This window comes from Talpa occidentalis, unplaced genomic scaffold (assembly GCF_014898055.3).
Source record: "Talpa occidentalis isolate TD23 unplaced genomic scaffold, MPIMG_talOcc4v2.1 talOcc4.9, whole genome shotgun sequence".
In the NCBI taxonomy this organism is placed as follows: Eukaryota; Metazoa; Chordata; class Mammalia; order Eulipotyphla; family Talpidae; genus Talpa; species Talpa occidentalis.
The window spans coordinates 93,672,848-93,686,007 of NW_023605305.1; positions in this window are offsets into that span (position 1 = coordinate 93,672,848).

Genomic DNA, 13,160 nt, shown 5'->3' on the forward strand with positions numbered 1-13,160 from the left:
GCAAGGCCCTAGGGCCCTGCAAAGGATTGTGTCTTTATGCTAAAGCTGTGGATAAGGGGGAAGTAGAAAGGGTGGAAGAACAAATATGATCATATTTGCATTGTGAAAATATCAGTTTGGAGGATGTGTGGAGAACAGATAGAAAATAGGTGAGAATGGATATTTCCAATAGTTAAAATGCTAAGAAGGCTGTTGCATAAGTCTAGGTGAGAGATGATGTTAGCTTGGACCAGGGAGGTGGTAATAGAAATAGAGAGAAGGTAAAGTTGTTAGAGATATGCTGGACATGATATCAATAGGCTTTGGTACTGCATTGTTTTAGTGTCATAGGGCAGCCCCGATACAAAATGGGGTGCCTGACTGTGGGTCCTCACCCGCGCTTAAAAGGACTTATCAATGCTCTACTGCAGGCACACGCGAAAGGTTAATAAAAGGTTTATTTACAAGGGAAGGGGAAATGAGGAAATGTACAGCTCAGGGAGAAAAGTGGGAGACAAAGTTTTAAATGAGTCCTACCCGATCCGCTGATCTGGAATCCCAAATGGCACTCTGAGAGCTGGCCACGAGCCAGGAGCCACGAAGCCAGGAGGCAGCGATAGCGAGCCCCACAAGGCCCACGTGTTTGGTTTTTATACCCAACCTGGCTGCTTAACTCCACCCTCAGGTCCCAGCCACCCTCCCTTGGTGGTGATGGGATTTGTCTTTCCCAGTGTCTTGATGGCTTTGGTCTGGAGTGGGGGTGGTGTCCACAGAGCCTGTATGGGATTAGCGCAGGACATCCTTTTCCCCTAACATTAGGAAGGGGATGCTTCTTTACTCTTCTGGATTCCAGGACATTCCCTTAAAATGTCCTGGCTTCTTGCTTTCTTGCAGTTGATGGATTTCAGAGCATTACTGGGCTTTCCTTTCCTGCTTTTTAGGACTCTTCTTCCTCTCTTGGAATCTACTCTTTTCTTTTTTTTAAGATTTATTTATACAAGAACTGGGGTACAGGTCAGAGGCACGGGAGGGTGAGACAATTCACCAGAGACAGAGCGGGGGGCAGAACAGGCAGATGGACCTAAAACACTGCTGAGGGGAGCAGTGGGCGAGACAGGAGAGGTCTGCTGTGCCATGTGGGTATCTCCCTGGCCAGTTGGGAATCGAACCCGCGCTGCAGAGGCTGCAGAGAGCTTCACAGCACAGCACTCAACCTGCTGTGCCACCAGGGAGGCCCTTCTTAATTTATTCACCTTGTTATAGGACAGCCCCGATATTGAACGAGTTGCCTGGCTGTGGGTCCTCACCCCCGGCTTAAAAGGGACTTATTAAGACTCCACTGCAGGCACACACAAAAGGTTAATAAAAGGTTTATTCACAAGGGAAAGGGAATTAAGGAAATGTACAACTCAGGGAGAAAATAGGGAAATAAAGTCTTTAATGCGTCCTACCCAATCTGCCGACTTGGAAACCCAAAGTCACTCTCCGAGCTGGGGCTGGTGGAGAGCCAAAATGGGGGAACCCCCAAAGCCCACGTGTCTGCCTTTTATACCAACCTGGCTGCTTAACCCCACCCTCAGGTCCCAGCACCTTCCCTTTAGTGGTGTTGGGATTTGGAGTTCCCAGTGTCTTTGGCTGTGGCCTGGGGTGGGGGTGGAGTCCACAAAGCCTGTATGGAATTGGCTTTAGGACATCCTTTCCCCCTATATTTTGGGGCTGCTCCATAACAACCTCAGAAGAGAGGAGATAATGAACAATGATGACTTCTGCATTGTAACTTACACAACTGTGGATTATGATTTCCTTCCTCCCTCCCTCCCTCCCTCCCTCCCTCCCTCCCTCCCTCCCTCCCTCCCTCCCTCCCTCCCTCCCTCCCTCCCTCCCTCCCTTCCTTCCTTCCTTCCTTCCTTCCTTCCTTCCTTCCTTCCTTCCTTCCTTCCTTCCTTCCTTCCTTCCTTGTTTTCCAAAGGGAAAGTCAGCACTCAAAATTCAAAACCTGGGACATAATGAATTTGAGAATATGCAAAAATATCAAGCAGGCAATTATATGAGTCTGAGAGTCAAAGGTGCAGCCTGGGCTTTATATTTTGTCTCAGCCTGTCACTTGGTATTTTTGTTTTTGTTTTTTATGGTGTTCTTAGAAGAACAAATAATTTATTTTGGTGAAATTTATGTTTTTAAATGTTACTGTTTGAGTCCTTTGTGCCATATCTAAAAGTCTTAGCTTATCCAAGATCATAAATACTTTTCTTGTGTGTGTGTGTTTTTTAAGTTCCATTATTTTAGTTCTTAAATATTTAGGTCTATATTATACTTTGAGTTAATTTTTTTATATGAGTGAGGTGAGAACCAAGGTTTTGTTTGTTTTGTTTTTTAAAGATTTATTTATTTTATGCATAGAAGAGCTGGGGTACAGGCCAGAGATGTGAGGGGGTAAGGGGGGAGGTGAAAGGATCCACCAGAGACAGAGTGGGGAACAGAACAGGCAGACTAACTGAAATACACTGCTGAGAGCGTAACAGGGTGGTCCCCAGGAAAGGGGGAGGTTCCAGGTTCCCTGCCCCACCCAATTGGAGGGTGGAGCTGAACAGGAAGAGAAGAGGCTGCAGAGGAGACTGAGGAAGGAAGCAGGATGGAGCCAGAAGGAGACCTGGAGGAGGCACATGGAGCCTAGAGACACGTGAAGAAACTGCGCTTGTCTTTTGGTCGTGGTTGAGGTGACACAGATGTGGGTGAGACCCGTGGGGAGGTGACAGTGGCAGCTTTTATCTTGATGTTGATTTTGCTCTTTTCCTTCGGGGCTTGTCTGGTTGTTTCTGACCCTTTTCTGTGGGTCCCCACTGGAAGATGCTTTAGACTTGTGGCAGGCTTTGGGGCCTTGCTCTGGGCCAATCCCATTTTGATGGAGTTTTACCCATGAGGGGACGGGTAACTTTGGGTGCTTGATTTAGAAACTAGATTCTTTGCCTTTCCTGTATTGTTTCCTAGTTGTATTAAAGGTCCTTCCCATTAAAGTCTCAGATGTTTTGTGTTGATGTGGTGGATGGCAGAACCCATTTAGAACAGAGAGGTTTTGGGGGGATCTGGGGTGCACCTCTCCCTGCCCTATAACAAGGGGAGCAGCGGGCAAGACAGGAGAGGTCTGCCTCGCCATGTGGGTTTCTCCCTGGCTGGCGGGGGATCGAACTCATGCTGCAGATGCTATTGATTACTTCATAGTGTGGTGCTTAAGCCCTTGTGCCACCAGGGAGGCCCCACGGTTTGGTTTTGCTTACATAAAGCTACCCAATTATACTAGCACCATTATTTGAAAAAAAAAAATTTTTTTCCTTTCCTGCTGATTTAACCTGGTACCTTTGTCAAAAAAAATCAACTAATATTATATTTGTTTCTGGATTTTCCATTTGTTCCATTGATCTACCTTTATGCCAAAATTATTTTGTTTTCATTACTTTGGATTTATAGTATACACTGAAATACACTCCTCCAACATGTTTCTTCCTTTTCAAAATTGTTTTGGCTATCTTTGCATTTTCATATAAAATTTAGGATCAGTTTCAATTTCTTAAAAAAAATTTGCTAAGATTTTGGTAACAATCACTATTGAATCTGTAGATCAACTTGAGGAGAATTACAATCTGATCAATATTTAGACCCCAGTTCTTGAACATGATATAGCTCTCTATTTAGGTAGCTATGTATCTATGTGCATTATCTTTATTGTCATAAAAAAGTCAACAATTCTTCTTCTACTTTCCATAAATAGTTTTTTTTGTCAGTTCCACATATTCTGAAATGAGAATGGATTTATCCTGTAGCTACTAATTATAAGTGAATGTCGGTGCCACTGGTGTGGGAGGAAGGGTCTGCTCCCAGAGGAGAGCACTAAGCTATTCAGAACTTCGGTGACACTGGCAGTTTACCCTGGAAGACAGAGATGCAATAGGAGTGTCTTCAGTGAGCCCTCAGGTCAGTGGGTCAAAATCATTCTATGTTATGTTTTTTTCCATTTAAAATACCTCCCTTGAGCCTCCCTGGTGGCACAGGGGATTAAGTCTCAGCACTATGAACTTAGCAGCAGCCATTGCAGCATGAGTTCTATCCCCGGCCAGGGAGTTGATCCACATGGCGCAGCAGACCTCTACTGTCTCACCAGCTGCTCCCCTCAGGAGTGTTAAGTAGATCTCCCTGTTCTGCTCTCCAATCTGTCTCTGGTGGCTCCTCTGACCTCTGCACACCCCAGCTCTTGTATGCATAAATAAATAAATCTTTTCAATAAATAAATAAAATACCTCTCATTTCATTTGTCCATCTCCATCAGTACTTAGCATATAATCTGATAGAAAATAAGTACTCAAGCACTGTTTCAACTGTTGAAAGATTATTAGAATTTCTGGAAGAATTGTTTATGACAGTACTTTCAATACATGAAAAATAACATGAAAATAGTGCTGTTTTAGAGGCCATTGTTTATCTTTAAAATACTTTTCTTGCTATATTTTATTGATAATGTAAATTATCTTGAAATGAGTGTTCTTTTCTAAACCAGATAGTTTATACACATTAAATGTCACCCAAATATCAATCCCAAGATAAGTAAATTATAAATATAATAAACTTACAGGAAGACTTTTTAAAAACCAGTTATCTACTAATATATTTTAAAATACTAGATGAATAAAGCAGCTTTAATAAGTGAAACAGCTATAACAGCAAATATTCCTTTATATGGAGTGAAAAATTTTTTTCTTTAAAATTTTTCAATTTGGACCTCTCTGGTGGTGCAAGGGGTTAAGTCTCAGCACAATGAAGCTATCAGCATCTACTGCAGCACATTCCATCCCCTGCCAGGTAGCTAAAGCACATGGCCCAGCAGACCTCTCCAGTCTCACCTGCTGCTCCCCTCAGCAGTGTATTTCAGTGGATCTACCTGTTCTGTTCCCCACTCTGTCTCTGGTGAATCCTCTCACTCCCTCCCCACACCTCTGGTTTATACCCCAGTTCTTGGATGCATAAATAAAGTAAATCTTTTAAAAAAATAAAATTTTTCAATTTGAGGAGGAGAAATACATTTGCACTAACATGGAATAAACTAAGGAAAAAGAGCAAGCAGTAGCCTGCAGAAAATAAAATGTAACACTCTGTAGCTCCAATTACAGAGTTGCAGAATAAGAAATAAATAAATGAGACACAACATATAAACACTTTATATCTCTTATATTCAATTCTTCATGTTATCAGCTTCATTTTCAATTTAGGAAAACTGAGTTGCATTAAAAAAGAAAAAGATAGAGTTCACTCAAGTGCATATAAAATTTCCTCAAAGATAAAAGAATATGATTCAAAAATATCAACTATGTTATGATACTAATAGGACACATTCAATTTAAATATTCCTATGTATTTTAATAATTTATTCAACATTAAAGGTCTTCATTATTAGGCCAATGGTAGCAATTATAGGTGAAATTTTTTTTTAAAGATTTATTTAAACATACAAGAACTGGGGTGCAGGCCAGAAATGTAGGGGTTGGGAGTGAGAGGATTCACCAGAGACAGAGTGGGGAGCAGAACAAGAGGATCCACTGAAATACACTGCTGAGGGGAGCAGTGGGTGAGACGGGAGAGATCTGCTGTGCCAAGTGGGTTAGCTCCCTGGCCAGGGTTGGAACTCGGGCTGCAGAAGCTGCTGATAGCTTCATAGTGCTGAGACTTAAACCCTTACACCAAGGGGGAGGCCCAACAATTTTTTTTTTAAGATTTATTTATTTATGCATATAAGAACTGGAGTACAGGCCAGAGGTGTGGGGGTGAGAGGATTCACCATAGACAGAGGTGGGAAAAGAACAGGCAGATCTACTGAAATACATTGGTGAGGGGAGCAGCAGGAGAGTCAGGAGAGGTCTGCTGAGCCATGTGGGTAGCTCCCTGGCCGAGGTTTGAACTCACGCTGCAGTGGCTGCAGATAGCTTCATAGGTTGCGTCTTAACCCCTTGCACCACCAGCGAGGCCCAGGCCAATAATTTTTTTAAGGATTTATTTAATTATGCATATAAGAGCTGAGGTACAGGTCAGAGATGTGGGGGGTGAGAGGATTCACCAGAGACAGAGTGGGGAGCAGAACAGGCAGATTCATTGAAGTACACTGCAGAGGGGAGCAAAGGATGAGACAGGAGAGGACTGCCTCACCATGTGGGTTTCTCCCTGGCTGGTTGGGGATTGAACTCATGCTGCAGAGGCTGCAGATTGCTTCATAGTGTGGTGCTTAACCCCTTGTGCCACAGGGAGGCCCCTGACCCAATAATTTTTATACATAGAAAAGAGTAGATACAGATAGACAAATATGTAATACTTCTACTAGAAATATTTTTTTCACTGTATTTTGTCTCTCTGAAGGGAACTACAGATCATTTAGAACCATCAATAATTGTTTTTGAATGGGTAAGTGAATTAATCGGTCCTGATTTTTTCATTTTACAGATGACAGACTGGTGGTTCAGAGAAGTTAAATGACATTCACTCATTTATTCATTCATGCATAAACTTACTGAACAAATAACTTCTGAGCAACTATTATGTGCTAAACTCTGAGCTAAGAACTGCAAATTCAAGGGTAAACCAAAATCCAGGAAGCACCTGGACTGTGGAGCTTACACCTAGTCAGAAGAGACTGTTATCAGTTACACAAATAAATGAAAAAGTAGGTATATGTGGAACTGTGCAGAGATAGAAAAAAATGATGTAGTCAGTTAGATTAAGAAAAGTCTGGAAGGTGAAGACATATAAATAGTATAATTTGGAAGGGCTCTTTCCTTCTGGGTATCTAAGAATGAGGCCCTGGACCTCCAGGGAAAGATCATGAAGTTTGAATCATATGGTCCTGGGTTTGAATTCTCTCTCTACTACCTACTACCTATGGGATTTAGAACAAATTATATAACTGCACTAAAGTTTGGTTTCCATTTCTGGAATATGGGAATAATAATAATAATTTCTACTTCTCTGGTTTATCATAAGGATAATATAAGTAATATGCCCAAAACAAACAAATCTGTGCTGGAGTCTATCTGATTTTCTCCCTAATTGTTACTTTCATATCAAACAGCCCTTTCTGGATTTGTCCTGCCTTTCCTTTGAAATATAGTGAAGAGCTTAAAATGTGTTCTGATTAACTGGCTTTTATGTAATTCAAACCTGTAGTGCTCCTCAAAAACCAGGACAAAGATCACAGCCAGGAAGGACTATGGTCTTCCCTCTTGTATTACCTATGGTGCTCTTCAGTAATATCTATGACATTGCAATTATGCCATCTTCAATAGAAGGCAGAAATAAAAAATTGTACTGCACCAATTACAAATGTCTAGAAAAAGGATTTTTACAGACCTTATATAGAGAAAAACTTGGGACTGTTAGCACAGCTAATGTTTGTTAAAGTTTGGGAGGGAGTAAATACTATTAATTGTGTTGTTTTTTTTTACTAAGTGTTTTTTTTTTAAAGATTTATTTATTTATGCATACAAGAACTGGAGTACAGGCCAGAGATGCAGTGGGTGAGAGGATTCACCAGAGACAGAGTGGGAACAGAACAGGCAGATGTACTGAAATACACTGTTGTGGGGAGCAGCGGACAAGGCAGGAGAGGTCTGTTGCACCATGTGAGTTACCTCCCTGCACGGGGATTAAACTTGTGCTGCAGAAGCTATGGATAGCTTCATAGTGCTGCATCTTAATCCCTTACACCATCAGGGAGGCCCTTAACTGTGTCTTAAAATAATTTCCTCTTAATGTGCTAAGGTTCACTATAAAGGATTCTATATTGACAATTATCAATATAGCCATTTGAGAAATTGGCCAATCATAAGTAATTCATCAGCAAAATGTTGATGGGGTATCTTCAGTGCCTCAGGAAATCTATCATATTCCCCTGAGCCTGCTCTTATACCCTGTATAGCCTCTTATACACTGTCTAACTAAAAAGCACAATTTGAGAGCTATCCCTGAGTCCTCCTGGCCCAAACCCCTACATCTAGTCAGTTATCAAAGCATGGAAATAAAATCTATGAAATATTCCCTAGTTGTAGCCCTTCTTATTTTGTTCAGCCCTTCATCATCATTGACCTGGAATAGGGATTCCACTCCTGGTCTTCCCCCTGGTCTAGTTAGAATACCTCACACAGCCTGCTGAATAATCTGCTAAGCAGATGTGATCACAGAATATCAAGGCAGCATGCCCACCATGCCCAAAGGTGTCCGATCCCTGCAACCTCTGAATATATTAAATTATGTTGCACAGGAATTAAAGTTTTAGAGTGTTAATAGGGGGATTGTCTTGGAATACCTGCAGGACCAATCTCATCACATGAGCCTTTAGATATACAGAACTTTCTCCAGTCAGAAAGAAATGCTGGAAGAGAAAGAAGATGTGGTCAAAGGTGATTCAGGGCCTCCCTGGTGGTGCAAGGGGTTAAGCACCACACTATGAAGCAATCTGCAGCCTCTGTAGCACAAATTCGATCCCCGGCCCACCAGGGAGCAACCCACATGGCGTGGCAGACCTCTCCTGTCTTGTCCACTGCTCCCCTCAGCAGTGTAATTTCGTCAATCTGCCTGTTCTGTTCCCCATTCTGTCTCTGGTGAATACTCTCAACCCCCGCATCTCTAGCCTGTACCCCAGTTCTTGTATGCATAAATAATAAATCTCTAGAAAAAAAAAAAGGCGATTCAGAGAGATAGCAAGTAAAAGAAAAATTCAACATCCAGCCACTGGCTCTGAGATGGAAGGACCAGGGAAGGCCCTTTGCAATTAAGGGCAGTCCCCACTAACAGCCAGCTAGGAAGCAGAGACCAGTCCTATAATCAAAAAAGGACTGAATTCTGCCAACACCATGAATGAATGTATAAACCATTGACGCTATTAAACCCATCACTTAGAATCTATGCTACTGATAGACTAGAGACACATACCTCGATGTTCATTGCAGCATTTGATGTTGTAGCAAAGGATTGGAAATTATGTAAATTTCCGGTGAGCGATGGTTGAATAAATTAGGCCACATTCATATAATAATAGTCAATAAAGTTAAATTCCTAAGTGTTAAGCTGGGCATGTATCCATGATCTTTAATGGGTTAAAAATCAGGTTGTATAATGACCTATTTGTTTAGTATGATCACATTTCTAACGTAAAAGACATATATATATATATATATATATATATATATAATTCATAAGTAGTATACAGGAGAAGTTCTGGAAGAACATACACCAATTATCAGTGGTTACCTCTAGAGAGTAAGAATAGGGCAGATGAGAAAGGGGCTTTCACTTTGTAATTTTATTGTTTAATTTTTTTTCAGGGAGCAGGTCATCTTTCTGTACAATATTTGCAGTCGAATGAAAATAAATAAAAGGAAATAAAAAACAAGTTAAAGCATTCTTTCCTTGTTGAAGGAGGAGAACTTTGATATTCTACTTTGTCATGTGACAAAAGAACACTGAAAACAGAAACAGATGTCCCTCATTCAAGCACAGAGAAGGAAGCAAACTAGGAGAACTGTTGAAGAAAGAAAAGTCTTAAAACAAAAGTAATCTCATAGAATTTAATCTACATGAGCACATATGGCTTACATTTAAAAAAAACCATTTTATAAATGTAAAGGAGAAACAGAAATAACTTGTTTATTTTACCACTATGAACAAAAAAATACGTTTGATAGCTATGAACATTTCACCAAATAGAAAGGGTCCAAGAACAAATAGATAAAGCAAGCAAAACAATGGAAAGTATTTCTCAAACAGACCAAGATTATATGTGATTAAATGAGGAAAATTTCAGATTGAACAATATGAAATTACCATTTTTATGTCAAAATGGAAAATGAGTGGTTTTATATGGTTCAATCAAGCATGAAGAAGGGTTTCTACATTTACAAGCCTTAAAGAAAAATAACAAAATTAAAGACACAAAAATTTCTTGGGTTTTGTATTTTTTTATATCCCATTAAAAACTTTATGGGAAAAACCTGAGAGCACTTAATTTTCCAAACAAAGAAACTCACTTTTTTTATACTAAATTATAGGCATAAAGATTAATATTTAAGGGGATCATTCAGATGTCCTAAGTGCCTAATTAGTGTTCAAAGCAGAAAAGAAGAAAATTTTTAAAAATTATCTAGGGCCTCCCTGGTGGCGCAAGGGGTTAGGCATAGCACTGTGAAGCTGTCCGCAGCCTCTGCAGCATGAGTTTGATCCCTGGCTAGGCAGCTAACCCACATGGCGCAGCAGACCTCTCCTGTCTTGCCCATTGCTCCCCTCAGCAGTGTATTTCAGTCAGTCTGACTGTTCTGTTCCCCACTCTGTCTCTGGTGACTCCTCTCACCCCTCCTCCCACCTCTGGCCTGTGGCTTGTACCCTAATTCTTGTATACATAAATAAATAAATCTTTTTTTTTTTTTTTTATTTTTTTTATTTTATTTTTTTTTTTTTTTATAGAGGCATGTTTATTTATTTATTTATTTGTTCGTTTTTGTTTCGTTTATACATGCACTGGGTACAGTCAGAAGCGCGGGAGGGTGAGAGAATTCACCAGAGCCAGAGCAGGGAGCAGAGCAGGCAGAAGGACCGAAGTACACGGCTGAGGGGAGCAGCGGGCGGCAGGAGAGGTCTGCGCACCATGTGGGACCCTCCTCTGGTGGCCGGGGAGCAGCCGGGAATCGAACCGGCGCTGCAGAGGCTGCGGGCAGCTTCGCAACCCAGCGCTCAACCGCTGCGCCACCGGGGAGGCCCAAATAAATAAATCTTTAAAAAAAAAAATACCAAATCCTAACCCCAGAAACTGGGACTTACAGAACCTTGTGATTATGCTCAAATGAAGAATTTTGAGATTGGGAAATTACCCTGGATTATCCATGTGCCCCTTAACTGTAGTAAGTACCCTTGTAAGAGGGAGGAAGAGGAAGATTTTACACACAGAGGAGAAGGCAACTGGATGCTAGAAGCAGAGGTTGAAGTGATGCACTGGGGAGGTGGAGGATGGAACCTGAACCAAGGATACAGGTGCCATAAGAAACTAAAAAAAGGCATCTCTGCTGGAGCCTGCAGGAGGAACCAGCCCTGCCAACACCTTGCTTCTGGCTCAGTGAAGCTGATTTTGGAGGTCTGGCCTCCAAAATGGTAAGAAAATGAATATGGTTTGGTTTAGGCCACCTTATATGTGACAGTTGGTTACTGCAGTCATAGGAAACTAATACAATCAGCAGGTAAAAGTCATGGATATGGAACTTATAATAAGTGCCCATTATAGTGTTTGAATCAAAACTGTTCCAATAAATGGCTTCCTTTCCTATAACATAGGATAGTCTTTGTCTTGAGGAATTTAATAAACCTAGTCCTTTATTTTACAAAGCTCTTTTTAAAAACATATGAAGCATTAGTGGGGTATAGTCTTTGCCATACATTTTCTTGTTTAATCTCCTTTTGAGATTAACTCTCACTCATTGATTCATTCAACAAGCATATAGTGAGCACTCACTCTGTGCCAAGCAGTTTACAAATAGTTATTGAGGGGGCCTCCCTGGTGGCACAAGGGGTTAAGTCTCAGCACTATGAAGCTATCCGCAGCCACTGCAACACAAGTTCCATCCCAGGCCAGGGAGCTACCCACATGACACTGCAGACCTCTCCTGTCTTGCCCGTTGTTCCCCGCGTCAGTGCATTGCAGTCAATGTGTCTGCTTTGCTCCCCACTCTGTTTCTGGTGAATCCTCTCATCCCCTTGCACCTCTGGCCTATATTCCAGCTCTTGTATGTATAAATAAATAAAATAAATCTTTAAAACAAAACAAAACAAAAATAGTTATGGAACAGCAAGTCTGTGGTTCTTCATATCAGGATACCACGACTGAGTGGAAGGCATGTTCTATGCTAGCAGGGCAATTCATCCAGGGGTTACAATAAAATATGAGGTGTGGTAAGATCCAGAAAAGTATAGAATTTTATGAAAGTGCCTAGTGGGCAACTCACCTAGTCTGTGACAGGGAGGTAGGACTCTCAGCAGAGGTCATGGTTGAGTTGAGACCTGGATGGGGTCCTGGGAATTCAGAGATACAATGACACAGTCTGCTCTCAGGAAACCTGCAGTTTAATAGGAATTTAGTCCTGTAAACCTGCAATTCCAACCCAATGTGATAAAAGCTACAAATGTGGGTGGATGAGGAAGAAAGCAGTGCAGGGGAAAGAGAACATAAGCAGCTCTGTGCTAAGATGGAGACATCAGCAAAGTCTGATGTTTGCATTGAATCTTGACGGAAGTGTAGAGTAATCCGGTGAACAATGGAGGGGCAGGGTGTCCTAAAAGAGGGGCTGTGTTTCACTGCAAGTCATGGCAGAGCTGCCACTGCAGAGCTCTAGGTGGCCATCCCTTTTATTATAGAAATGTGGTCATGGAAATTTTCAAACATAAATCAAAGTTGAAAGAATATTACAGTGAACACCCATATACTGCTCTCCAGATCCATTAATATTTCTATTTAATTACTTAACTATTTATATGAATTTTTAAATACTAAGGAAAAAAAGCATGTGCTGGTAAGGATACTTTAAGCTATCACAAGTTACCATTTTTTGTTGTTCTTTCCTAAGTTAGATTTTCACTGGGATCAGAAGTTATAAGGGGCCTCTCTGGTGGTGCAAGGGGTTGAGCACAGCACTGTGAAGCTATCCGTAGCCTTTGCATCACAAGTTCGATCCCCAGCCAGCCAAGAAGCAACCCACATGGCAAGGCAGACCTCTCCTGTCTCGCCCACTGCTCCCCTCAGCAGTATATTTCAGTCGATCTGCCTCTTCTGCTCCCTGCTCTGTCTCTGGTGAATCCTCTCACTCACTCCCCACACCTCTGGTCTGTACCCTAGTTCTTATATGCATAAATAAATAAATCTTTTAAAAACAAGAAGTTATAAAAATATAAATTTTTCATAAGACCTCAAATTAACAAATTAGGGGTGTACTTGTGATATTCAATAAAAAAAGAAGATACTCTTATAGAAAAATATAATTCAAACACTATAAAATGCTTCCATCTGTCAGAAATTGCCTTTTATTTTCTGTTATTTTTGCTTTTGTTTTATTTTGGTAAAACTGTAAAAAAAAATTTTGCTAATTAAGAATACTAGGTTTGTGGGCCTC